Below are 26,902 nucleotides of genomic sequence, written 5' to 3' on the forward strand. Positions count from 1 at the left end.
ATGTGTGAAAGGCCCATCCACTTAGTCATAGAATTATCCCTCGCCTACATTCTCTTAGCAAAACCAGCAAAAGGTACATTTTGTGTCATAATCTGTTACCCTACTTAAACTATTTTTGCTTTATTTGCAATCCTGCACTGCTCCCTGGTGGTAATAAATAGGCTCTAACAATTGTGATCTTTCTTTTCCTGAATCCATTGCAGCCTATGTAAAAGGACTAGCCAGGAAAATCCAGTCTATTTATTTCCAGACTTTTCACGCCAAAACCAGTCATGTCCTCTCTATTGGTCCATGTTTGCAACACGCTCTTTGTTTCCCTCCCCGTCTTACGATGTTGTATGTGGTCTTGCAGTTTAAATTTCTTCGTAGTGTTATGCAAATGAAGACAACTTTTGAAAGATATTATATCTCTTCAAACTTCATGTATTAACACTGTTTTTACATTTAGAAGCTAATTACACATATCTAACCAAATAATCTGAGCTGGTGAACTTAAATAGCACTTTTGCTTGATGTAATTCCATCTAAACCTGAGAAATCTGTTTTAACCATATTGTGGACAAATATTTTAATGAGTAAAACAAAACAAACAACAAATCTAATAGAACATTGCTTTTTATCATATACTCCTAGTGAATGAATTATTTTGCCTGATTGAGTTGTTTTATAGGTGACAAACCAGAGACCTCAAAAAATAAAACTAAGAATCTTACCTCCAGTGACAAAGGTAGTTAATGGTGGTGGGGCTGTGATGGAAATGGATTGATGATTGATTGATTGATTGATTGATTGATTGAAAAGCAGGGGGCTGTTCCTAAACTGCCACTCAAAAATGAGACGGTAACTACAACCAGATGAAGAAATGGATTATGCACCTTACAAACGATTTTAGGTGTGCAAATGAACCGCAGTTTCCAAGAGCAGCTGGGAGAACAGAAAAGAAACAACACGGTTACTAAAAAAAAAAAGAGCATAAAACCTGACAAATACTAAAGGCTATTTTATTAAAAGACACAGGCTCTTGCTTTTAATTCAAATAAGTTTGGTTAATTCACATGAATCGCAAACTCTGTTTCTCGTTTTAAATTAAATGCTTGTTACCGTTTCATGGTATTTTGAAGGGCTGTGGAAGTTCCTCAACATCTACCGCATTGTTTCTAACCCTGGCAGCTGTTCCCCAGTCTGTCTCCACGCTGTCTTATCCGTCCCCCACTGATGAATGCCTGGGTTGCTTCCAAAACCTAACTGCCCCCCAAATACTGTGAAGAACTTCCTTCTCCACGTTCCCACAGGACTGATGTGACAGTCACTCTAGGACGTTTACTTTCAAGTGGGATTGTGAGATAACGGTGTGTGTGTGTGTGTGTGTGTGTGTGTGTGTGTGCGCGCGCACGCGCGCTTGGAGAGATTGCGACAGAGAGAAAAAGAGAGATTTGCCTCAGTCCTGGCAGATTTTGCTTTTCAGAATGGTGGTGTTGGTCTACACTCCCATCCTGAGTGATGCACGTTCCTCCTTTTCGACGTCCTTGCCAAATTTAGGTATTATTCTACTTTGTCATAGTGAGACGATTAAAGTGGTATCTTACTGTGGCTTTTATCTTAATTTCTCTGATTAATGAGAATATTGGGGCTCTTTCCATATTCTTGCTAAACTACCATGTTTCCCTGAAAATAAGACCTAGCCAGACCATCAGCTCTAATGTGTCTTTAGGAGCAAAAATTAATATAAGTCATGGTCTTATGTTACATTATATTTTATATTATATAAGACCTGGTCTAATACTATAGTAAAATAAGACCAGGTCTTATATTAATTTTTTCTCCAAAAGATGCATTAGAGCTGATGGTCCGGCTAGGTCTAATTTTCGGGGCAACGGTATTAGCATTTCCCCGTCTATGAATTACCCATTCATATTTAAGCCCATTTTTTCTATTGGGCTTCTTGTCTTCTTGTTATTTGCAGAACAAACAAGATTTGCAATTTCACAATATGATCCCTTATCAGTTACAAGTGTCGCAGATATCTTTAACCAATCTGTGCCCTGGCGGCAGGCCGGCAGACCCCAGTCCCAGCTGCGGACCCTGAACCATGCATATGACTGGGTCCCAGCTCCTCTCCGCTGCGTCCCAGGGCCAGTCCTGCCCACACAGGGACCTGCCCAGTGGGAACCACAGCTGTCCATGCACCCAAGGGGGGCAGCAGACCCGCCTCTGTGGACCTGAAGTGGCCCCTGTCCCATCACCAGCCCTACTGACCGAGGTCCTGGAGGCTGTCCCTTCTACCCAGGGACCAGACAAGGGTCACGGCCACCCAAAGCCCTGGGATAGGCATGCTGACCATGGACCCCTCTGCTAACCCAGCAGCCACGTGAGGGGCTCCTGACCTGCTGGACTGAGAGGCAATCCCACCAGCCAGTTCTCCCGACACTACCTACTCAGTGGCCTATCTTTCCCCGTTGATCCCATTTCCAGCCCACACCAGGTTCTCAATTTACAGGGCAAGTCTGAGCTCTGTGTCCCTTTCGTCACTGTCTGGCCTTTTGCCGGCATCATATCATACTGTTGCTTTACTATGTCTTGTGAGTTTGGTAGGACAAGTCTGTCAGGGTTCACTTAGCTATCATGAATCTTTATTCTTCCCTACATTGTGAAATGAATTATAAATTCAAAAAATGGTTTAAATGTTTTAAATCTATCTGAAATTTTAATGTAATTGCTTAGAATTTATAGAAAAATTGGAGAACTGATATCTTTACAGCATTGTCATCTCATCCATAGCATAGTTTTACATTTTTGTTTTCAGTCTTCTTATATGTTCTTTCAAAGCATATTTTTCTTTCATAGGGTTCTCATGTATAAGGAAATAATTTGATATTATATGGTTATGTGACTATCGTGAGTTGTATCTTGTTTTTTATTATATTTTCTACTTGTAGTGTATCCATGTAGACAAATGCTTTTGAGTTTTCATAATTTGCTCTGGCGTCTAGGATTATTTCTGAACTCTCTAGTCAGTTATGTTTGTTTTGTAAATATAGAGAGAGTCAAACAGAAATGGTTCCCCAGACTGTTGTTAAAAAAAAATAGCAAGATAGATGTTTGGATTACTGTCATGGGGGAGAGAGTTCAGTGCAGGACTAGCTCACCTCCCATCTGTGCAGAGGTCACTGGGCATTTTAGAGGGGGGATGGGGGAGTCCCGAGGAGCAGTCAGTGGGGGCTGGGGCAGAATCTGGGGAGTGGAAAATTACAAACAGTGGGCAGAGGGGCTGGTCAGTGAGATTAGGCCATCTGTGTCTGCTGACTGGTGCTTATCACAATTGGGCTGCTCGTCCCCTAGGGACTAGGAGGCAGAGATAAAATCATTTGTGATGCGAGTTTGTACTTCATATTGGCCAAGTATCAGCCTAGTTGGCAAGAGGGCCCAGAGGTGCCTGAGTGGAGCTGGGACAAGGGGACAGTGTTTGCCTGCAGGGCCGGATGACCTGCAGCAAATGCGGTTTTATCCCACCCCTTCTAATTCTTACATCACTACATGTCACCAGTATTTCCTTAAACAGTCGTGGACGCCCCTATTTGGATCTATATGTTAAAGTCTATATGTCTAACATGTTTCCATTAAGCAAGGTGTAGGTTATGGAGTTATCTGTCTTTCCTAGTTTGCCAAGAGGATGCATCGTAAATGAGTATTGAATTTTATAAAGATTGTTTTCTGACTCTATTGGGATAATCCTAAGGGTTGTCTCATTCAACTGATAATGTGGTATATTCCGTTCTTAGATTTTTCTGATACTGAATCATTTCTGCAGTACTCAGACAGACCTCTCTGGATCAGAATATAATTTTTTAAATATCTGCTTAGTTTCAGTCAACTAACACATTATTGTTGACTTTTGCATGCGTGTTCAGGAGTGAAATGGAATTATAAATGTCTTTTCTTGTACTACCTTATCCAATGTTGGAATAAAAGCTACACAAGCATACTAAAATTTACTTAACAGCTTTCCATTTTCTAGAATAATATATGTAAGGTAGGAATTATCTGTTCCCTGAACGTTTGGTGAACTGTCGGACTGAAGCTAGGGCTTATTTTTGGAAAGGGATGGTCTTTAATTTCCATTTCAACTTTTTAAACATTTGTTGTTCTATTCCAGTGTTCTATTTCTTCTTATGCCTGTTTTCACATTCTATAATTTTCCAGAAATGTATTTATTTTGTCTAGCTTTAAAATTTTTAGAATATAGTAGTTTATAATATTCTATCTTAAAATCTGTGGTTTTTCATCTATTCCTTGTATATATTTATTTGTATTTTCTATCTTTTATCTTAGTCTTCCTAGAGGTTTATCTAATTTTCCTTATTTAAAAATGCATTATTTGATTTTCTTTATTTTTATCCCCTATTTCTGGCATTATCTTTATTATCCGACTCTCTTTGATTTGTGTTTGATCTGATGTTCTTTTTAACTTTCTAGGTTGAATGCTGACCTTGTTTGTTTGCAATATTTCCTGTTTCTTAATAAATATATTTGTATGTTTTCCCGTAAGTATTGATTTCTTTGTTTTTCAAAAATGTTAACCCATAGTGTTTTCATTATTATTTACTTCTAAATATTTCATTATTTTAAGTATGCTTACTGTTAAGTCCAATCTTTATTTAGAAAAATGTTATTTAGTTTCCAATCACATGAAAAGTTTTAGGTTTTGTTATTGATTTTGAAATGTATTCTTTAATTAAATTTACTATGACTTCTTTTTGTCTAAAACATGATCAATCTTTTTGTGGGTTTTTTATAGGTACTTGAAAATAATGTGTTTTTTTCTACTGTTGGAGATTTCCAGCTTAATAATTGTGTTGTTCAGCTTTTCTAATTAAATTTGACTAATGGAGTTTATTTGTTCCCAAATCTGTTTTTGTTTATTGTATCTGTTATACTAATTAAGCAATTTATATGTGCTTAATTACAATAAGCAAATGAAATATCACTACGAAAATAGTGTTTCAACAAAATCATTGATGAATCCTGTAGAAAGACAAACACAAGAGATTTGCTTTAAAATGTATATGGAATTCAGTGATGGGATGTTAGCCATCGTAGAGGCTGGGAAAAAAGGGTAAAATTGAGAAGGATTCTGCAATTTGATACTTCATGAGGATGTTTAAGGACTTATTTGACTTTGCAGAAAACAAAACAATCCATCATACAGAGGGCATCATGAGTGTGATTTATGTAAAAACAACGACTCAAAGCTCCAATCAGAGCCAGGTCATCACATTAAAATATTGTCTATTTTTATTTGTTATAGGTTTTACATTAAAATACAATATTTAAAGTCCATATTACGTATTTTTTAATGATTTCCTACTTTTAGTTTTTGATTAACTAACCAATTAATCATTTCCACTGTTAGATAAGAGGGGTCTACAGCATATTATTCATGTGAATATTAGCTATAGGAAAGATCGATGGTAAATAATTCTAAAATGGTAACAGTGGCTCTAGCTCTGTGAAACATTATAAGTAAGTATAATATCTGCCTGCAGCTTTTGTCTCTTCATCACATTTTTATGGTAAATTCTTATTGTAATCTATGGCATAATCTTATTGTAATCAGAGCGGACATTTTTTCAATAGAAAAAAGAAGAAATACCCACAAAATTAAAAGTAGGAAAAGGGGAAGATGTCATCAAAATGGCGGTGTGAGGTGAGCCTCTGTAAAGCTCCCCTGGAATTTACAACTAATCAAACAACTATAACTCCACAAACGACTCCCTGAACAGCAGACAGGCAAGACGAAGAGGCCGACTACTGAATTCACCTAAAGGTGGGCGAATCGTGTGAGCGGGGGAGGAGGGAAGGGACAAGTGCGGAGACGGAGCCCTGAGGGCACAGGACGCAGACCTAGCTCAGTGCTCCGAGCTCCCTGCATCCCGGAACTACCGCAGCTGCGGGAGAGGGAAGAACTCGGACTGCTAGGGCTCCGCTTAAGGGCCACAGGGCTGAGGGAGCAGCATATAACATGGCTGAACTCAACGCTCATGGCAGAAACCTCGGAGCAAAGACTGAGGGAAGAAGGCTGAAAACGGTGGTTTAAGCCCTCACTGCTGAGCATTGAACAGAAGCCTTAGGCACTGAGACTAGCTGCCCCCTCCTTACCCTCCCAGAGCTCGCCCCACCCCACCTGCCCGGTGCTAGAAGTGGAACAGTAGCAGTGTCAGATCAAAAGAACAGAATATTTGCTGTTCTGAGAACTGTGGACCGCAGACACAGATTCACGGCCCAACTAGTTCTGGCAAAGGGGAGGGAGCCGTGGAAGCAGGACCGGGTGTGGTGGTGGTCACCGCCATTGCTCTGGGCCACCTCTCACAACTCACCCTGCCCCTGACCCCACCTATCTGAGCGGATCCCTGCAGGAGTAAACAGAACTGCTGAAACATACAGGCTCTGAATCAGGAGCTGGAAGAGCTTTGGAACATCAAAAGTTCTCTGCATACCCACACGGACACTGCGCCCTGTGACCTAGACAAACTATTAACAGAGGAGAAGCCCATCTCCCAGGGAATCCCCCCCATTGTGTGAGAAGCTGGAATAGTGCAGAGAAAACATAGCACTACCGTGTGAGAGAGAAAAAAAGGCTGCAGTCAGAGAGAAAATAAAACATTCTACCAACAAGTACTGGAAAACAAAAAAAGACCTCTTCCTATCAACCTGTTGCAGAAGCCACTCTTGTAGATGTCTAGGAAGAGAACTAATAAATCAGTAATTGCCATGAATAACCAAGGCAACAAGACAGCTCAGAAAGAAAGTGAAAAGTCTCCAGAAAAGGAACTTAAAGATATGGAAATATGTGACTTAAATGACAGAGAATTCAAGATTACAGTTCTGAAAAAACTCAACAAGATGCAAGAAAACACAGAAAGGCAGTTTAATGAACTCAAAAACACAATCAAAGAACACCATGAGCATTTTACGAAAGAGATTGAAGTTTTAAAAAAGAACCAAATAGAATTTATGGAGATTAAGAACTCAATAGAAGAAATTAAGAATGAAATAACCAGCTTAGGTAGTAGAGTTGACCAGATGGAGGAAAGAATCAGTGACATCGAAGATAGAAATCTGGAAATTACATGGATGGAAGAAGAAAGAGACTTGAGACTTAAAAGAAATGAAAGAACTCTACAAGAACTTTCTGACTCCATCAGAAAGAGCAATATAAGAATAATGGGCATACCAGAAGGAGAAGAAAGAGAGAAGGGAACAGAGAATATATTCAAACAAATTGTCGATGAGAACTTCCCAAACTTGTGGACAGAACTGGACCCTCGAATCCAAGAAGCAAATAGAACACCTAATTACCTCAATCCCAACAGGCCTTCTCCAAGGCACATTGTATTGAAGCTGTCTAAAATCAACGACAAAGAAAGAATCCTCAAGGCAGCCAGGGAAAAGAAGACAGTAACCTACAAAGGAAAGCCCATTAGATTATCATCAGATTTTTCAGCAGAAACTCTACAAGCCAGGAGGGAGTGGAACCAAATATTCAAACTATTGAAAGAGAGAAATTATGAGCCAAGAATAATATATCCAGCAAAGATATCCTTTAGATATGAAGGAGGAATAAAGACCTTTCCAGACATACAGAAGCTGAGGGAATTTTCTAATACACGACCTGCACTACAAGAAATACTAAAGGAGGCTATTCGACCACCATCAACAGGGACAATTTGAAGCAACCAAAACATAAAAAGGGGGAGAGTAAAGGCCTGAACCGGAATATGGGAATGGAGAAAGTAAGCATGCTGAAGAAAATGGAATACTCTAAATATCAAACTTTCTTTTACATAAACTTAAGGGTAACCACTCAAAAAAATCCAGAACTGAAATATATACTGTAATAAAAGAAGAAACAGAGGGAAACATCATAGAATACCACCACACAGAAATAATAGACAACAACAAAAGGCAAAGAAACAATGGAGACACAGCCTTACCAGAAAACTAAAGATAGAATGACAGGAAATCCTCACATATCAATAATCACCCTAAATGTAAATGGACTGAACTCACCAATAAAAAGGCACAGAGTAGCACATTGGATCAAAAAACTAAACCCAACCATATGCTGTCTCCAAGAGACACATCTCAGCTACAAGGACAAGCATAGACTCAAAGTGAAAGGGTGGAAATTGACACTCCAAGCAAATGGTACCCAGAGAAAATCAGGTGTAGCCATAATGATATCAGATGAAACAACTTCAGGGTGGAAAAGGTAACAAGAGACAAAAATGGACATTTCATAATGGTGAAGCGGACTATACAAGAAGAAGACATAACAGTCATCAATATTTATGCCCCCAATCAGGGAGCACCGAAATATACCAAGCAACTACTAACAGAACTAATGGGAGAAATTGACCAAAATACAATTATACTAGGGGACTTAAATACATCATTGACAGCTATGGATAGATCATCCAAACAGAAAATAAATAACGAAATAGCAGCCCTAAATGACACATTAGATGAAATGGACATAATTGACATATATAGAGCACTTCATCCTAAAACATCAGACTATACATTCTTTTCTAGTGTACATGGAACATTCTCAAGGATAGACCATATATTGGGACATAAAATCAGCCTCAGCAAATTTAAGAAGATTGAAATCATACCAAGCATATTCTCTGATCACAAGGCTTTGAAATTGGATATCAACTGCAAAAAGAAAGCAGAAAAAAACACAAATACATGGAGATTAAACAACATACTTTTAAAGAACAACCGTGTCAAAGAAGAAATTAGAGGAGAGATCAAAAGATACATAGAAACAAATGACAATGAAAATACATCCTACCAAAATTTTTGGGATGCAGCAAAAGCAGTTTTAAGAGGGAAAATTATATCTTTACAGGCCTATCTCAAGAAACAAGAAAAATCCCAAATAAACAACCTCATGTTACACCTTAAAGAACTAGAAAAAGAAGAACAGATGAAACCCAAGGTCAGCAGAAGAAAGGAAACAACAAAAATCAGAGCAGAACTAAGTGAAATAGAGAACAAAAAGACACTAGAAAAAATTAATGTGACAAAGAGCTGGTTCTTTGAAAAGATTGACAAACCCTTGGCTAGACTCACTAAGATAAAAAGAGAGAAGACACTAGTTAACAAAATCAGAAATAAAAAAGGGGAAGTTATCGTGGACACCACAGAAATACAAAGGATCATCCAAGAAAACTATGAAGGACTATATGCCACCAAATTCAATAACCTAGAAGAAATGGACAAGTTCTTAGAAACATATAGCCTTCCTATATGTTTTTCCATGAAGAACTGGAAAATCTAAACAGACTGATCACCAGTAACAAAATTGAATCAGTCACCCAAAACCTTCCCAAAAGCAAAAGTCCTGGACCAGATGGCTTCACTAGTGAATTCTACCAAACCTTCAAAGAGGATCTAATACCAATCCTGCTCAAACTCTTCCAAAAAATTGAAGAAGAGACAGTACTCCCTAACTCATTTTATGAGGCCAACATTACCCTGATACCAAAACCTGGTAAGGACAACACAAAAATAGAAAACTACAGACCAATATCTCTGATGAATACAGATGCAAAAATCCTAAACAAAATTCTAGCAAATCGAATACAACAATGCATTAAAAAGATTATTCATGACGACCAAGTGGGGTTTATCCCCGGGACACAAGGATGGTTCAACATCCTCAAATCCATCAATGTGATACATCACAAAAACAAAATAAAGGACAAAAATCATATGATTATATCAATTGATGCAGGAAAAACATTTGACAAGATACAACATCCATTTGTGATTAAAACACTTAATAAAATAGGTATAGAAGGAAAAAACCTTAACATAATAAAGGCCATATATGACAAGCCTTCAGCTAATCTCATAATTAATGGTGAAAAACTGAAGCCCTTTGCTCTACGTTTAGGAACACGACAGGGCTGTCCCCTATCACCTCTGCTTTTCAACATAGTGTTGGAAGTCCTTGCCAGAGCAATCAGGCAAGAGAAAGAAATAAAAGGCATCCAAATTGGGAATGAAATAGTTAAATTATCACTCTCTGCAGATGACATGATGCTATATATAGAAAACCCTAAAGACTCAACCAAAAAGCTATTAGAAACAATCAACGAATACAGTAAAGTTGCCGGCTACAAAAATCAACCATACAAAAGTCCATTGCATTCCTATATACTGACAATGAAATCTCAGAAAAAGATGTAAAAAACAATTCCTTTTGCAATTGCAGTAAAAAGAATAAAATACCTAGGAATAAACTTAACCAAGGATGTGAAAGACCTATATGCTGAAAACTATAAGACATTTTTGAAAGAAATTGAAGAAGACACAAAGAAATGGAAAGACATTCCATGCTCATGGATTGGAAGAATCAACATAGTTAAAATGGCCATATTACCCAAAGCAATATACAGATTTAATGTGGTCCCCATCAAAATCCCAATGGCATTTTTAAAGAAATAGAACAAAAATCATCAGATTTGTTTGGAACCACAAAAGACCCTGAATAGCCAAAGCAATCTTAAGAAAAAGAACAATACTGGAGGTATCACACTTCCTGACTTTGGCTTGTACTACAGGGCTACAATAATCAAAACAGCATGGTATTGGCAGAAAAAGACACATAGACCAATGGAATAGAATTGAGAACCCAGAAATAAAACCACATAAATATGGACAGATAATTTTTGACAAAGAAGCTAAAAACATACAATGGAGAAAAGACAGCCTCTTCAATAAATGGTGCTGGGAGAATTGGAAAGCCACATGCAAAAGAATGAAACTGGACTGCTATCTGTCACCATGTACCAAAATTAATTCAAAATGGATCAAAGACTTAAGCATAAGACCTGACACAATAAACTGCATAGAAGAAAACATAGGTACTAAACTTATGGACCTTGGGTTCAAAGAGCATTTTATGAATTTGACTCCAAAGGCAATGGAAGTAAAAGCTAAAATAAACAAATGGGACTATATGAAACTTAAAAGCTTCTGCACAGCAAAAGAAACCATCGACAAAATAAAGAGGCAGCCAACTGAATGGGAGAAGATTTTTGCAAACAGTGCCTCCGATAAGGGGCTAATATCCAAAATATACAAGGAACTCATGAAACTCAACAACAAAAAACAAACAACCCAATTGAAAAATGGGCAGAGGACCTGAAGAGACATTTCTCCAAAGAGGACATACAAATGGCAAATAGACATATGAAAAAATGCTCAACATCACTAATCATCAGAGAAATGCAAATCAAAACCACAATGAGATATCACCTCACCCCAGTCAGAATGGCTATCATCAACAAGACAAATAGTAACAAGTGTTGGAGAGGCTGTGGAGAAAAGGAACCCTCATACACTGTTGGTGGGAATGCAGACTGGTGCAGCCGCTATGGAAGGCAGTGTGAGGTTCCTCAAAAAATTACTAATAGAATTACCGTATGACCCAGCAATCCCTCTCCTGGATATCTACCCAAAAAAATTTGAAAACATTTATCCATAAAGACACGTGTGCTCCAATGTTCATTGCAGCTTTGTTTACGGTGGCCAAGACGTGGAAACAACCAAAATGTCCTTCGATAGATGAATGGATAAAGAAGTTGTGGTATATATACACAATGGAATACTATTCGTGGATAAGAAAAGATGATATAGGAACATTTGTGACAACATGGATGGAGCTTGTGAGTATGATGCTAAACAAAGTAAGTCAGAGAAAGCAGAGAACCATATGATTTCACTGATATGTGGTATATAAACCAAAAATAACAAAAGAACAAGACAAACAAATGAGAAACAAAAACTCATAGGCACAGACAATAGCTTAGTGGTTACCAGAGGGTAAGGGGGGTGGGGGGTGGGAGATGAGGGTAAGGGGGATCAAATATAAGGTGATGGAAGGAGAACTGACTCTGGGTGGTGAACACACAATGGAATTTATAGATGATGTAATACAGAATTGTACACCTGAAATCTATGTAATTTTACTAACAATTGTCACCCCAATAAATCTTTTTAAAAAAAGTAGGAAAAAGAGGATGCAGTGGAGAGACAAAAGCTGTAATAACTGATGGTTCTTCACAGATCATTTTATTTGATTATCACGAAAGCCTTACTTACCGACCAGTTCAGATTATTTTCTTTCTCTTTTTAACAGACACAAAAACAGGGTCTGAAAAGTGGAGAAGCTTTCCCACAATCACTGTTCCCACTGCCTATTACCCCGTAGCAAACCTCCCCAAAACTTGGTGGCTTAACAAGTTATGTCATTGTTTCTCCTGGCTCTGTGGGTTGACCGAGCTCAGCTAGGTGGCTCTCTCTGGGTCTTTCATGAGGTTGCAGTCAAATGTCAGCTGAGGCTTCAGCTGCCTCAAGGCACCTGGGCTGGCCGTCAAGATGGTCGTCAAGATGGTCACTCCTGTGGCTGTGTCCTGGCAACTTGGCTGGGGCCCTGAGCACAGCACTCACACCGGCCCCTCTCGCAGCGTGGAGGCTGGGTTCCTACAAGGAGACAGATAAGAGTGAGCCTTACAAGAGCCCTGGGCAGGAGCTGGACCTGGCCTCAGAAGTTCCAGTTCTTCTATTGTCCAACCTGTTACTAAGACCAGCCCAGATTGAAGGAGAGTCATGGTTGCAGCCATCATTGGAAACCAGAATCTGCCATGGTCACCTAGCTAAGCATCATCAGGACATAGGATGACAGTGCTGTTCTTCGCACTGCAGAACATCCGCTCCTCAATAAGACTCACCCACATGGATTGAATCACAATGTCTGAAATGATATGGGTCTGGTAACACTTTTTTTTTTTTTAAATAAAACACTAGTTCAAGGCAGTTACATTTTTTAATGTCACATCAGGACTGTATTTTAAAAGTTCTAAAGCCAGTTGGAGTTTACTGACTTTCAAATGCCTCTGACTTAATAAGGATTCAGATGGGACCATTCGTTCACCATTCATGTGTTTTCTCTGAATAGAAGTTAGAATGTTTAGGTTGCTGACTGGTAATAAAGCGATTTCCTTTGGCATAAAAATAAAACTTAGTAACTGCTTTGTATATTAAAGATGTGACTTGCTCAAAGCAGCTTCCGGCCCCCCAGGAAATCTAAAACAAAGCACTGAGAGATTTGTACGGCCTCCATCATTTCCCCCAGAGCCCACATGGTGTATCCTGCTCCCTCTATCTCTTCTCTCTTCCTCACCTCGTAATTTCCCTTGGCAGGGTTTTCTCAGGAACTCAGTACATTAGAAGGTTCTGGAGCTCTGGGATGACTGTTGGTGACACCATGTCAGAAGTCATCCTGGAAGTCCACGCCTGAGTGACTGAGCATTTTCTTCTTTACAGAGACAGTCTGTTTGGTGTTGTTCCTCCGGGTCTTAACATGATCAAAAATCACTCTCAGGGAGCAAAACCAGAGCGTCTCCACAGACGGTGCCAGTGACAAATATCCCCCGTTATTTATCCTGAGGACTTCAAATGATGGTCAGCTTTGGTTTCCTGCATTCCTGGTCATCGTGGTTCCTGAACATGCATATTGCTAGTGATTTTCCTTCATTGTCATTTTTGCTGCGGTTTAAATTCAAACCGTGCGTGACTAACTGCCAGGGGACTTCCTTGTCTCCAAGGAAGGCTTTGGCAGGGCCGCTGTGAAGGTCTCCTCTGCTCCCTTCCAAAGGCAGCCTCCTTCCTTGCCTGGGCCAGCTCTGTCCCTCTGCCCTCCATGAATCCACAGAAGGGTCAGGAAGGCACAGGAAGGGTTCGGAAGCAGGAGGGCCTGACCGCTAGGCGATGGGAAGAGGTTGAACTGAGTAGGTTTCCTTTTTTGGTGGGGAGGGTAAGAGGCTGTGTGAGGACAGAGCCCCAGAAAGCAGTTTCCAGGCTCTCGGCCTCATGCTAAAGGGTGCTGGCTCAGGTAGTAAATGGCCATCAACTGTGATTGCATGGCCATCAGCTGTGGCTGGTTGGCCGTCAGCTGTAACCAGTGAGCCATTGGCCACTAATATAACTGCTGTGGCTAGGCTAGGAGAGAGAGAAAAGTGGGGGCTAGCAAGAAGATGGTGGCTGAGCCTGCAAGTGGAGTAATGAGGGTTGAGAATTGTGTGGCTCCTGCTTCCTGTGTCTCCAACCCAGCCGCCAGAGAGAATATAGTGGTGTGACTCCCCTACCTATGGCTCTGTGGGTGTTCCCTTTTGGCCTCACCATGTCCTGCGTTCTTATGTGGGGAGCGGGAGCTGAGACCCCCCGGACGCCCTGCATGACAGGCTGACTATAGCAAGGTGGTGGGAGCCAAAGCGATTCTAGAGCTGTTTGTTGGAAACCAACGGCACCACAACAGGCTGGAGTGCCTTCAGCCAGCCCTGTCCTCGCCACGTGGGCCCAGCCCAGGCTGAGGGTTAGGGGTGCCTGTCAGCAGCTGCTCCGTTTTCCTATTTTCCCTGAACTCTGCAACCACGCTTCTGTGTTGCTTGTTCGATTTTCAGCGTGCTCCTTCCCCAGTGAGGCTTACTCTTTTTGTCTCCTCTCCTTCTCATTCCTCCTCCATTTCTGAGCTCTCAAACACCTGTCACCAGAGAGCCATCTTTCTGCTGACGTTTTTCTGGATGAAGTGTATCTCTATAGATCAAACACGTTTGTGGCTCTTTTGAAAAAGCAAGTATGCTGACAACTTACATCTAGCCCAGTGCCTGGACGTGTAACACTTTCTCTAGACGTGGCCTGCAGATGGCTAAATTAATTAATTCATAGAAGCAGCTCAGTCCTGCAGTGGACAGTGTTACTGGGACCCCATTGCTTTGGAGGTTAGCTTCATAATCGGTGACTTGTGCTTTGGTGTAGGCTTGAACAGCCTGGAATACAGAGGAGGCCACATTGGCACTTATGCCCAGACTGTAATGGCCCCCCTGGCACTTCCGAAATGGATCCAAACTTTTCTGAGTATTTCTCTGCTTAATACTAACACTGACTACACCAGAGTGGCTTGTATACATCCTTGAACAAGACCAGCATCTCAGGTGCCCTGCAGCACAGACTGTCCCCTTTGTATCCAGATGGTGAAGGTTCCCCAAGAGAAGAAGAATAAGGAGTCAGGGGTGTCCACAGAAAAACTGCCTGGCGCCCGCTGTGACAACCCCCAGGTCACGCTCAGGCAAGTCTCTTCCAGGCCACACTCGGACAAGCCTCTTCCACCAGGCACAGATGGCACCAGGGTCACGGGGTCAGATGGCATTTCTTGTCATCCACCCAGAGGGCTCACAGCCAGCTCTCACACCGGCCTCCGGTGCTCCTGGTTCCAGGGTCTTACCTTTCTTGTGGTGCAGTCCCTTCCAGGAACCCTGGGCTCCTGTCCTTCAATCTGTCCCATTAGGGCCAGTCCAGTCCCTCAGGCGTTTTTCAATCTTTCTGAGCCTGAAGTGGAGGGGAGAGGGAGTCTCAGTCCCCTTTCTCCCTGGGAATAATTTTTCCCACCACATCATGCCATTTTTGTAAATTTTATTTTCTTGATTTTCTCTTTAGTTTTAAAACAATTAACAATGACAAGAGAATACATTTCAGCTTCAAGACAGTATTCAAATTCAGCAAAACAGTTGCTGCTATGAACTCAAACAAGCCCAAGAGTATCGTCACTGGAGTCTTGTTCTCTCCCTCCCCGGCAGCCACCGTCTGTCCCCCATCTCCTGTGAAAGGCAGGATGTGTAGCCCAGAGTTGGAGACACAAAACACACCCGAGTGAGTGTGTAAAATTCCATCCACATATCCAGGCGTTCTCCAAATCGACTTCCGCGTCAATGTTTATTAAGGTATGTGGAATAATAAACGTGCAAATTGAAGCTTACATATTTATTACTGAAACAGTGACCGCAGCAGCTGTCTGCAACTTAGACCAATAAAAAGATTTCCGTTCACATAGGAGAATTTTTATCACCGCCATTGTTTACAATTACTGGCACGGGGTGATAATAAAAGGCAGATGGAGATTTAGCTGCTTTTATTATTCTTTTCCGTCCTGCAGACAATGCCCCTCCCCTTACTGTCTGCTCCCTGCAGACCCCCTACAACCTGGGCAAGGTGCCACCTGCTTGGTAGAAATAAACAAATCAACCAACTTGATCCCCACCTGCAGGATATGGTAATAGAGAGGAAATGGCTGTGAGGAGGCCTGCTTATTCCAAATACCGGTTGGAAAACCTCTTCCGGAACCTTCCAGGCAGGATACCACAAGCCGCAGCCCCACCGTGGGTTTTAGCTATTCCTCCCCCCCCCAACCCAATCCTGAAATCCCAGGCCTGTGGGCATGGGATCTTCCCTGTGAGAGGGTTTTAGGCAAAGGCCTGAGGACAGCTGGGCCTGAGCTTTGTGCAAAGTTGCAGAAAGTGTTTGTGTGTTTAACGGCTATTCTCCTCCCTCCCTGAGCACCCCAAGCCGGCGTTCACTTCTGCCAGACGCCCAGCTCTTGTTCAGGCCTCCACAAAGTCTTCCCAACTGCCCAAAATGCCAACTGGAAAATTAGCCTAATAACTAGTAATCATTAGATGCATATTGAATTTCTTTGGGACTAAAGTTAACATAAACTGGAATAAATAGTTCTAATGTGGGAGACAAGAATACAAACAGACCAGGTCTCACCTTTTTTCGTGACTCAAGATTATTCTTCAAGGTTGGCACTGGAGTCTTGTGGTAAACAGAGTGGTAGCCCCCAAATGTCCACATCCTCATCCCAGGACATGTGCAAAGGGTGGGCTGGACCAGGACAGCAGCCAGAGCAGGACCTGTCTGCAGTGCGGAGGGACGGAGGGCCCCGCCCCGGACACAAGCAGACTCCCAGCTGGACCACGGGCCTGGAGTTTAGGCCACTGTCCTCTCACTAAGGCTGTGAGCAGTGTCCAGGGCGTGGAGGTCCTCAGCCTGCAGTCTGGGTGACACACCAGTGACCGGCCGGAGAGGAAACTTGACCCACATTATAGTTGATGGCAGGATCAGTTCAGAGACTCGTCTTAACTTTTCAGATGTAATATTTTTGGGTCGCATATGGGCTCATGTTGGCTCCCCACGGCTGTGGTAACAAATTACCATGAACGTGTGGCTTACAGACAACTCACATGTGTTACCTTCCAGTTCTGGAGGTGGGGAGTCTGACGCGGTCTTTCTGGGCTAAGCTCATGGTGTTGGCAGAGCGGCGTTCTCTGAAGGCTCCGGGGGACGGATCCATCCGTGCCTTTCCCAGCACCTGGAAAGTGGGGACCTTGTGCTGTCCCCCCTTGTGTGGGCCCTTCTTCCATCTTCAAAGTGTCTCTGCTGTCACATCTCTGACTGCCCTCCTGCCTCTCTCTGGTCAGAAGCCTTGCGATTGCATTGGATGTGCCCTCCACCCCGTACCACCCCACCCCACCCCACCCCAGAAATTCAGGGAAAATCTCCCCATCTCAGGATCCTTAAAAGAATTGGAGTTTGGTTTCAGGGATGAGGATGGGAGCATGTGGGGTGGGGGTGGGGGTGAGGGAGAAGTGGGGGATTGTTACTTGGCCTATTACAGGGTTCTCTTGCCGTTCGTGAAAAATAATTTTAAAAACTAGCTGTAGTCTGTTCACTCCTCTGTCTCCTAAATTAGGATGGTCTGTTCCAGTTTATGTTTAGCTTGAGTCCCAAAGGAATTCAGTATGTAACTCCTAATTACTCGTTACTAGGTAATGTATCATTTGGGGTTTGGCCGTACTTACTCATTGAAGAAAAGGTGGTGATGAATTAATTTATTATTTTGATTTAGGCTGTGTGTAGGTCTTTAAAAACAATTGGAGCCAGTTTAAAAACTTAGAACAAACAAAACAAAATCCAAAATAAGAGTCCATTAGCGAGACAGGCAGATATCACGAGGCACCCTCGGGTAACGACTACGGACAGCTTCAGGGTGGCGTGGCTGGTGGCCGGTGCAGTTTGTGTTAAAGAATGAGCTCCTCATATCTTGGGTGTGACGTCTGGCAAACGAGAGTACCCACGTGTGAGGAAAGGACACCTGCCCCCAGGCCTGGATCTAGGAGGTGTCTCTGCACGTCCAGGTACCAGACTCCCCTCTGCTAGGCCCTCGGGCCTCCACACCTGGTCAGCGTATCACCAGATAACCCTACGCTGTCTGGTCCCATCTTCCTCCCCACTGTCCCCAGTGCAAACCCCCTCTTCTGTCCTCAAACCTCCTCCTCAGTGCCCCAGCCTCCCTCTGCCACTCTGGAGCCCTCGTCACACCCCCTGATGTCAGTTGTCCCACCTCCTGCCTCCTCACCTGGACTAAACCTCCCCAGGGGGTCCAGCATCTCCCCTCTGCTCTCTGTATCCAAGGCAATTTGTTCTTCCCAAGCCTGTGGATAGGGGATTGGAGATGGCTGTGCGGGAGGCAGGCATTCTCCCGGCTACATGCAGATTCCAAACTATTCCCCCCATAACCCCCACCTCAGTGCCATTCCACAGCCCCAGGACGGCTCATCTTGAAGGGGCGAGTGGAAGTCTCTTTCCACTTGGGTGCCAGCTGCTGGGGACTGGGCTAAGAATCCTCTTGTGCTCAGTAACCATCCTGCCACGCTAAGTGAGGGCGACTCGAAGCACGGCTCCTGGTTTCCTGGAATCTTCAGCCAACATCCAACACCCTCATTGCACCCTTAGCTAAGAACACAGCTCCCTGGGAGACTGCTGGGTGACGCCCCATCCTTCGAGGTGAAGTTCTTCCTATTAAAGACGTCAGGACATTGTGAGTATCCAGGGCAGAACCAGCTCGTCTCTGCCCTGGGGAAGCAGGGACGGTCTGGGCACTGGCTCGGAGGGACCTGGGCTGGCGGATTGTCTGGCCCACAGGGCACTTGTCTGGGGCCCTGGTGTCACTGGGTCTACACAGAGCATGAAGCATTCCAATTCAGATGAGCACCCAAGGCAGCTCATGAAACCATCGTGCCTGGCGTTGGCTTGACTTCACTGCCATGGTCACGGAACAACTATCTTCAAGTGCAGAAGCTGTTTCTCAGAAAGTTGTTTTCCTTCTTTCACATCATGGACTTCAGGGGGCCAGGAGGCCTTGAATTCACCTGCAGGCTTGAGGTAGCGCTGACGACTTGCCTCGTAGGTAAGTAGAGAAGCAAGCAAAAAAACCTGTGGGAAACATAGAGAGTTTTTAAAAGTCAGAGTTATGGGCATATAGTTTACATCAAATAAAACTCACCTATTTTAAGTGTACAGTTCGGTGAGTTTTGTGACAACTGTACAGGGTCATATAACCACAACTGCAATCAAGATCTAGAATATTCCCATTGCTGGAGCGCCTTTGTGCCTCTTGGCGGGCTCCCTCTTCCCGTAGCTCCCACCCTCTACCCTCAGGCGACCACTGACCTACTTACTGCGTTTGCCTTTTCCAGATAAATTAAATCACACAGTTACAAAGTCTGGCTTCCTCCACTTAGCATTAAGTGGCTGTGTATCAGAAGTGCTGTGTATCAGAAGTGCGTTTCCTTTTTATCTCTGGGCGGTATTCCATTGTATGGAGTACCACAATTTGCTTTTCCCCTCCTCGGTTAATAGACATCGAGCTGTTTCCAGTTGTTTCTGGATATTGTATTTGAATACAGTTCTCTGTGTTCTTATGTTCTCATTTCTCTTGGGCACATACCTAGGAGCAGAACCGCTGGACCTTTCGGTGTCTGTTAAGCTTTGTAAGGAATTGCATAACTGTAAAAGTTGTATGGATGACACACATGGCCACTCACATTTAAACTAATTAAAGTTAAATAAAATTTAAAAGCCTGTTACTCGGTTGCAGTAGCCACATTTCAAGTACTCACTAGCCACATCTGGGACAGAGCAATATTTATAGATAGAATAAAATATGTCCATCCTTCCGGAAGAGTCTACCACACATCACTGTTAAAAACCGAGTTTTAGAATAAAAGCCTTTTCATTGATGTGGACAAAAGGTGTTTTTAAAAGCCCTGGTTAGTGTTTCTCACCATTGTTTACATAAACAGTAGTGTCCTTGCCAAATCTAGTTACTAAAGGAAACAGCCCATCTTGTATTCGCTTTGCAGAACTAATGTTTGGAGCCGCCCAAGGACCAGAGAGTCCAGCAGCCTGGAGAAGTTATTGTTCACGCTGGAGCAGCTGGCTGTCCATGTAGAGAAGCCGCCCATGGAGACCCACTGCCCTCCTGGCCTTGGAAAATTCCCATAAACAGCTGCAAGACCCAAGGACCCCATAGAGTGAAGAGGAGGCTCTGCTTGTAGTTGGGAAAATCCCCGAGGTTCCATGGCAGGTAACACAGTAAACTGATAGCACCATGGTCTAAGGAAGGAAGCTTTACATTGCCCCTCAGATGGCCTCTTCATCCACCAGGCTTTCTACAAATGGCATGGAGCCCAACTGATAAAATGTAGGTCGACTGGCCAGGCCTGACACTCTAAGTTTCAGGTTCCAGCATCTTAAAGACCCTTGGATTTGACAAATAGAATTTTTTTCTGACCACGGCCCAAATGTGTTTGTTTTACCGTGGCTCTTCCACGTGAGCTTCTGATTTCCTGGCAGCTGCGGCTAATAGTGGGGAATCTGGACCCATGACAATCAGGGCCATTGACTGGGCGTAGCTCGGTTCCTGTGTGTGGTCTTTCTCAGAGACGAGAAGGCACACACAGAAGAGGGGTTTTTGTTACCTCTGGGGCAATGTTGCGTTTTGTGAAAGAAAGTATTTTAACCACCGATGTGAACAAAGCTGGCAAAACAAAAGTCCCTCTTGTGGTCTTAGCCATTAATCTTCTTTTATGTGGCGGGGACATCAGATGCCTCCGTGAGGTCATCATCTGGCTCGGGAAGGACGAATGGAACCAATGGACACCATTGTTCCTCTGACACAGTGGCTGCAGAGGAAGCTGCATTTGCTTTTGCTTTTGCTTTTCCAGAGAGAAGCGGGCACCTCTGCAGCTGACCACCAATAAGCAAGGCTGGAATGTTAGCGCTGGGAGAATTGGCCAGAATGGCTTTGAGGGCGTTAGACATTTCCTATCAGTCATCTGCTTTCTTTGCATCTGCAAATAAAAAGAGCTCTCGCTTTTATTTTTTTATGGTAAGTGGTAGAATGCCCCCTCCCTCCTATTGTTTCTTTCTCTCTTCACCTTTGGTGCAAAAAGTCCTTTAGGGCAATAAAACAATAAAGTTATCTTGTGAGAGGTGAGAGGTGGAGAGTATTAGCAAGGGGACAGTGTGTGTGCTGTAGACAGCCGCTGTGTGAAGAGACTCAGCGGCAGGCAGGACAAGCCTGCCCCTGGGGAGGGGCCCAAGGCTGGGTACTGCCCCCCAGGCTCCGTTCTGGGAACCGAATCTGCTTGGCCTGTGAGAGAGGCTCCAGGGGCAGGGGTGGCAAGGAAGGCAGATGGGGTAGAAAAAGGGAGAAACACTAGACTGGACAGAGGGGTGACTCCTGGACACCCGTGGAGATTTAACTCTGTGTACCCCAGAAGCTACCTTGTGGCAAAGTGCAGTTCACAGCATGGCCCAAGTGTGACTGTGTATGGTCTGTTTCGACATGCCCTTGTTGAGATTTGGGCACACCGGCGGGTATCATAACTGACTCTCAGGACATGGATGGCAAACTTGGCTCCGATTTTCCACTCCTTCCCAAATCCAAATTGCCTTTTGCAATGTGACTTTGAACTCTTTCCATCAAGAGTTGGGGGCTATTTCCCCATCCCTTGAATCCAGACTGGTCTTTGACTTGCTTTAGCCAATGGACCTGGAGGGAGTGTCGGAACCTAGACTTCCAGATGCTCTGTGCCCTTCTGCCCTCTCACTAGGATCCCTGATTTCGCCAAGAGAACAAACCCAAGCTAACCAGCTGGAGGATGAGACGACTCCATGGAACAGAGCTGTCTTCTTAGCTGAGACCATCCTAGACCAGTGAGCCTCCAGCCAGCTTGCCGATGTCCACTCATGCCCAGCCGAGCCTGGTCAGGCAAGCTTGGGTCTGTAAGAAGAAATGCATGATTGCTTTTCTTAGCCGTTAAGTTTTGGGGTGGTTTGTTACTCAGCAATAACGTAACTGGCAACTCTTTAGAAACTGAGAGTCATAAGGGCAAATCGTAATAAAACCCTAACCACAGGCAGCATTTGGCTGTGCATGAGCTGTGTTTCTGAGCGCTGCAATGAGTTCTCCCAGGTGGCAAGGGACTCGAGGCACGCCGGTCAAGCTTCTTGGAGTGGCTTGTCCAGGCCCATCACTGAGCATTCACAGCCAAGCCCCGCTGTGCAGGTGAGTCGTCTCCCAGTTCCCGATGACATGGGGCCAGTTGCCTGCAAACTGGACCGTCTGCACTGGAAATTTAGAGTTTACTATAAGAATAATACTTAGTTATTGAGGCAGATGCAAACTATTAAATCCCACCACTTAGAGAAAAAAGCTGTTGACATTTTGGCTGACGTCCTTTAAACATGGGGCTGTGGACACACACATAAAGCTTTCATAAAAGGGCTCCAGTGACTCTATGCTTATTGCTTTTCTAAAATTACAAAACACCACATGCTCGTTGTAGACAGTTCAAACGGCAGGGAGTGTCTAAAGTCAAATGTAAGAGTCCTCCCTTGCCCTGGAACTGCTAATGACAGGCTTGTGAATTTCTTCCAGAACACTGTTCTCTGTGTAATTTTGCTTTATGTTCTGTGTTCTCAAACACTAATTTGTTTTTTCAGTGACATCCATTTCACCACCCAATTCTTTCACGGAGGTTCTTGTATAGCTATTGTTATTTTTTTTGTTGTTTTATTGTTTTTAATTTCCAAGAAGTTTGTCATCCTGTAATTGATCATTTTCGTAGCAGCCTGTTCTGGTTTAATGAATGTGGTATTGATTCGCAAAACTCTCTAGGAATATTAACTAGGCTTTTACAAGACCTCTTTCTCTTTCTTGGGTTAACCACGTTTCCTTGCAAGTCATTTGCTATGCTTGCCCCTTTCAGGCGCTTGGTTTTCCTCCAAAGTCTTACAATCCTTGTATGTGGGTTCATATTTATCGATGAAGATCCAGATTTATCGATATTGATAGCTGTTGGGAGCATCCTTCGCAAATATGAAGGTCACTGTTTCCATTCTCAGGTCGTGTGTATTCCTGGAGTGCAATGCTAGGCTGCAGGTTTTAGGGGCGGCTTGCCCATGGCTGCAAGGCGACTATTGGCCAGTAGGGGGCTTCTCTTTAGTTTGTGTGGATGGGGAAGTGGCTAGAGGAAGGGAATACACTGGAACTGTCAGGCCCAAACCGTCGGGACTGAGTGTGGTGGACAGGACTTTCCCAAGTGAAAATGGACATGCTAAGGTCAGAAGGAAGGGGACTAGCTATGGGGCAGCTAGAGCGGGAGATGGACAGCACCCTGAGGGAGGGACTGCCACTGACCAAGGACCTATGTGTGCTGATTACTACTCTCAAGCATTGGTAAACGTGCCTTTGATGGTAAATGGAGTAAAATAGTGACAACATCTTTCCGAGTTCCACGAGGCGCACCTTCGTGTTCCTTTCACATGTGCAGGTTGAGCACGATCCTATCACCAAAGCAGATCCAAAAACTCGGGCTAGAATGGCCTCTGCGCTCAGTGGCCTCGTCCCACCTTGTAGCTCGTAGGGCAGGAGCAAGCCCATAGCTGTCGTCTCTGCGGTAGGTGGCTAGTAGTTTTGATAAAATGTGGGCTGACTTACTGATCCAAATGGTAGGCAGAGAGAAAAAACAACCAGTGACGGAAGGGGAGGCGTGGTGGGTATTGGAGTGACGTGCTTGACTGGGACAGAAGGGGACACGCAGCTCATGTGTGGAAGGCATACTGGTATTTTAATTGGCGTTCCTTTAATTAGTAGGATTTTGAGCATTTTCTATGCGTTCATTTCCTGGTGTTTGAATTATCTGTTAATGCCTCTGCCCACTCTGCCCATTCAAGTATGTAGTAATTATATAAATAGGTCGCGTAGATTAACCCATTTGCCACCACCATGGTACCAGAGAATAATTCTATTGTTTTTTCCCTCTCATGCTTGTGCATTTGGCCATCTGAATGGTTAACTGAGTGCTACTGGATAAATACTGTTTGAGGCCGGAATGCTCTTGCTGACCTGTTTTAATTTATAATTAAATTTGTACATAATTTCTAAGTTAGAAAATTGCACTATGAAGATCTTGGATCTCAGAACAGACCCAACCAGGCAAAATTGTGAGGTAGCTCTTTTCTTTAGTGCTCTCTGGTTTCCATCTTCCCCCCTCCTTCTAGTCTGATGGCCGTTGTTCTGGTTTGAAGCCACTGAGCGCTGAACTGTAGCAAACTGGACGGTATCTCCGAGAACCCGGAGTCCTGGTGAAAGAGGCAGCAGCTAGCTGATGGTGGCTTCCTCAGTCCCTGGCCTTCTGGCTCTTGGACTGACAGTGTCCGTCATATCGAGAGGGTCACCTTGGTGGCTGGCTGAAGAGTGGTCCCTAAGATGTTCACGCCCTAGGCCCCGGAACCTGTGAATACATTCTCTTACATGAGAAAAGGGGACTCTGCAGATGTGACTAAGGTTAAATTAGGAGATTATCCTGGGCCCTCCAAGTGGGCCCAGTGTAATCACAGGACTCTCCAACATGGAAGAGGGAGGTGGGAAGGTGGGTCAGACACACGTGACAGTGGAAAACGAGGCAGGAGAGATCGGAGGGGTGAGAAGGATTCAACCCACTGTTGCTGGCTTCGAAGATGAAAGAAGGGGGCGGGAGCCCAGGCAGCGGTGGCCTCTAGAAGCTGGAAACGGTTCTCAGTTTGCAGCCAGCAAAGAAACAGGATCTTGGCCCCACAGCTGCAAGGAACTGCCACAACGGGCACGAGCCTGGAAGCGGGTCCTCCCCAGCACCTGCAGAGAGGTGCTCAGCCGACAGCACCTTGATTTGGGCTCAGTAAGACTCAGCTACACCTGCTGGACGTCTGGCCGAGGGGAACTACAGAATAATAAATATGTGTGATTTTTAAGCCTCTGAGTGTGTATTGATTTGTTATGGCAGCAACAGGAAATTCATACACCTGGGACCCTGGAATCCTGAAGGGGACTTTTCGGGGTAAAACACACCAGCACTGCCATCCCAGAGGTGCGCTGACATCGCCGAGGCAAACCCTTCTGAGCTTTGGTCGCTGGCAGGGGCCTCCCCCAGACAGCCCTGCCCGCCCTGGTCCAGCACCAGGGGCCTCCAAGCACAGCAGCAGCAACACCACACAAAGCTGCGTGCACGTCTTCTGAGGCCGAGCAGGAAGGCGAAACGTCCCTCCAGCCGCCCCTTGGTGGGTTGGTCTCCTTGAGCAACTAAGTTGTGTCAGTGCCCTGTTTTTAAAAATTAGTTAATTTTAAACTTCCCCGGGGTAAAGCAGGTTTTAAGAGAGGGAGAGAGGCCAGCTGGGGGTGGATGGGACTTCACCTGCATCATCGTTTGTCTGTTAGCCTGGTCTGGGCTGTGACAGCTCAGAGCCTGGGACTCTGTGACTGAAAACCCAGAGGGCCCCAGAGGAGGGGCACTGCGTCTTACCCTGACCCACCCAGCCAGGCACCTGGGAGGGCCAATCGAATGCCCAGGTGAAGGAATATTATCACATCTTGCTCTCTGATTCTTTTTTTTAAGGTAAGGACAATACAAAAGTGTGTAAAACAGACGTAAGAGTCCGTCTCCCCGTCTACCCCAAAGGTAGCTGCTGTTGCTGGTACTTTTCGTCCCAGACATGTAGCATATCAACCTGCCTCTCACTTTCTCCTGCTCGCCCTTTCTCTGCCTGTTAACACCGCATTGTAAGCATTTCCCCAAGTCCAGAGGTACATACCTACACCATTCTTTCCACAGCTGCAGAGGTTCCCTTTGTGGATTATTTAGGTTGTAGCCATTTCTCACCATTGTCAGTGGAGCTGTTGGGTCAATGAACAGCTAAATTTTTAGACCGGATTGATATCTCCGAATTGCCCCAGTTCCTGCTCTTTTTAATCTCGGCACTTCCGGTGCTTCCGTTTCCGGCGTGATTCTGAACTCACCTGGCCGGCTCCACCCTTCTCCTCCAGAGCTCCTGCTGGCTCCCCACTGGGATTCTGTTCTGCTTTCTGCTCCCGTGTTCTTTAAATGTCAGGATTTGAAGCTGGATGCCTACCGATCTCAAAGCCTCATCGCATTTCATTCCAGAGATTGCTTCTGCCACTGCCTTCTTCCCAGTCTGATGCACCCGCATTAGCAGCTAAAAATAGTCCTGGGCACAGCAAGCAGGCTTTTTTCTAGATGCAGGTCTCACTCGGAAAGCCCGTGGCTGGGGCAGGGACAGGCAGGACACACCTGCCTCCCTGGTTCCTGTTCCCGCCCTCCTGGATCCCCAGTGCCAGGAAAGCATCTGCCAGGCTGAGCTCACAGCAGATGGAGGGCTTGGATTCTGGGGAGATAGAGCCTGTGACGGCTGCTGCCCCGGATGCCACCCTTTGGGCCTGATCTCCGTGCCAGGAGTGACTCCTCCTTCTCTGCAGCCAGGAAGGGCAGGCACTGAGGTCGCCAGTGTGCGTGTGCGACACCAATGTGTGTGCAAGCCATTGATTTAAAAGGGCTTCCTCCGGCCGGAGGAAGGAGCGGGTTGTGTGTGCTTCTCTCCCGCGTCTTTCCCCTGTCCGAGCTGCAGGGGTCATGCCATTCTTTCCGTTGTTTCTCATTCCCCTTCCACGTAAGGAGGAGGGTGAGCTATGGTGTGCTGGTAAATGCTGACCAACCAGCTCCCTCGGGTAAGACAAAACAAAACAAAACAAAGCCCCAGTCAGCATTCACTGATTCCCAGGGTGTAACTATTCTCACCGTGGGCGATTTCA

At 44.4% G+C, this 26,902-nt stretch overlaps 1 long non-coding RNA gene across 3 annotated transcripts; it reads right to left on the reverse strand.

Moving 5' to 3' along the window:
- Positions 1-12,172: 12,172 nt before the first annotated feature.
- On the reverse strand, positions 12,173-26,656 carry LOC141567595 (uncharacterized). Of its 3 annotated transcripts, none has more exons than XR_012490391.1 (4): positions 25,888-26,655; positions 21,908-22,039; positions 16,681-19,185; positions 12,173-12,558 (listed from the first exon to the last, which is right to left on the reverse strand). It is a non-coding gene; the product is annotated as an uncharacterized LOC141567595 (long non-coding RNA). The 3 variants fall into 3 exon arrangements; XR_012490390.1 differs by lacking the exon at positions 12,173-12,558 and adding an exon at positions 14,244-15,462; XR_012490389.1 differs by lacking the exon at positions 12,173-12,558 and having other exon boundaries at positions 15,532-19,185; positions 25,888-26,656.
- Between the last annotated feature and the right edge of the window lie 246 nt (positions 26,657-26,902).

This window comes from Rhinolophus sinicus, linkage group LG01 (genome assembly GCF_036562045.2).
Source record: "Rhinolophus sinicus isolate RSC01 linkage group LG01, ASM3656204v1, whole genome shotgun sequence".
In the NCBI taxonomy this organism is placed as follows: domain Eukaryota; kingdom Metazoa; phylum Chordata; class Mammalia; order Chiroptera; family Rhinolophidae; genus Rhinolophus; species Rhinolophus sinicus.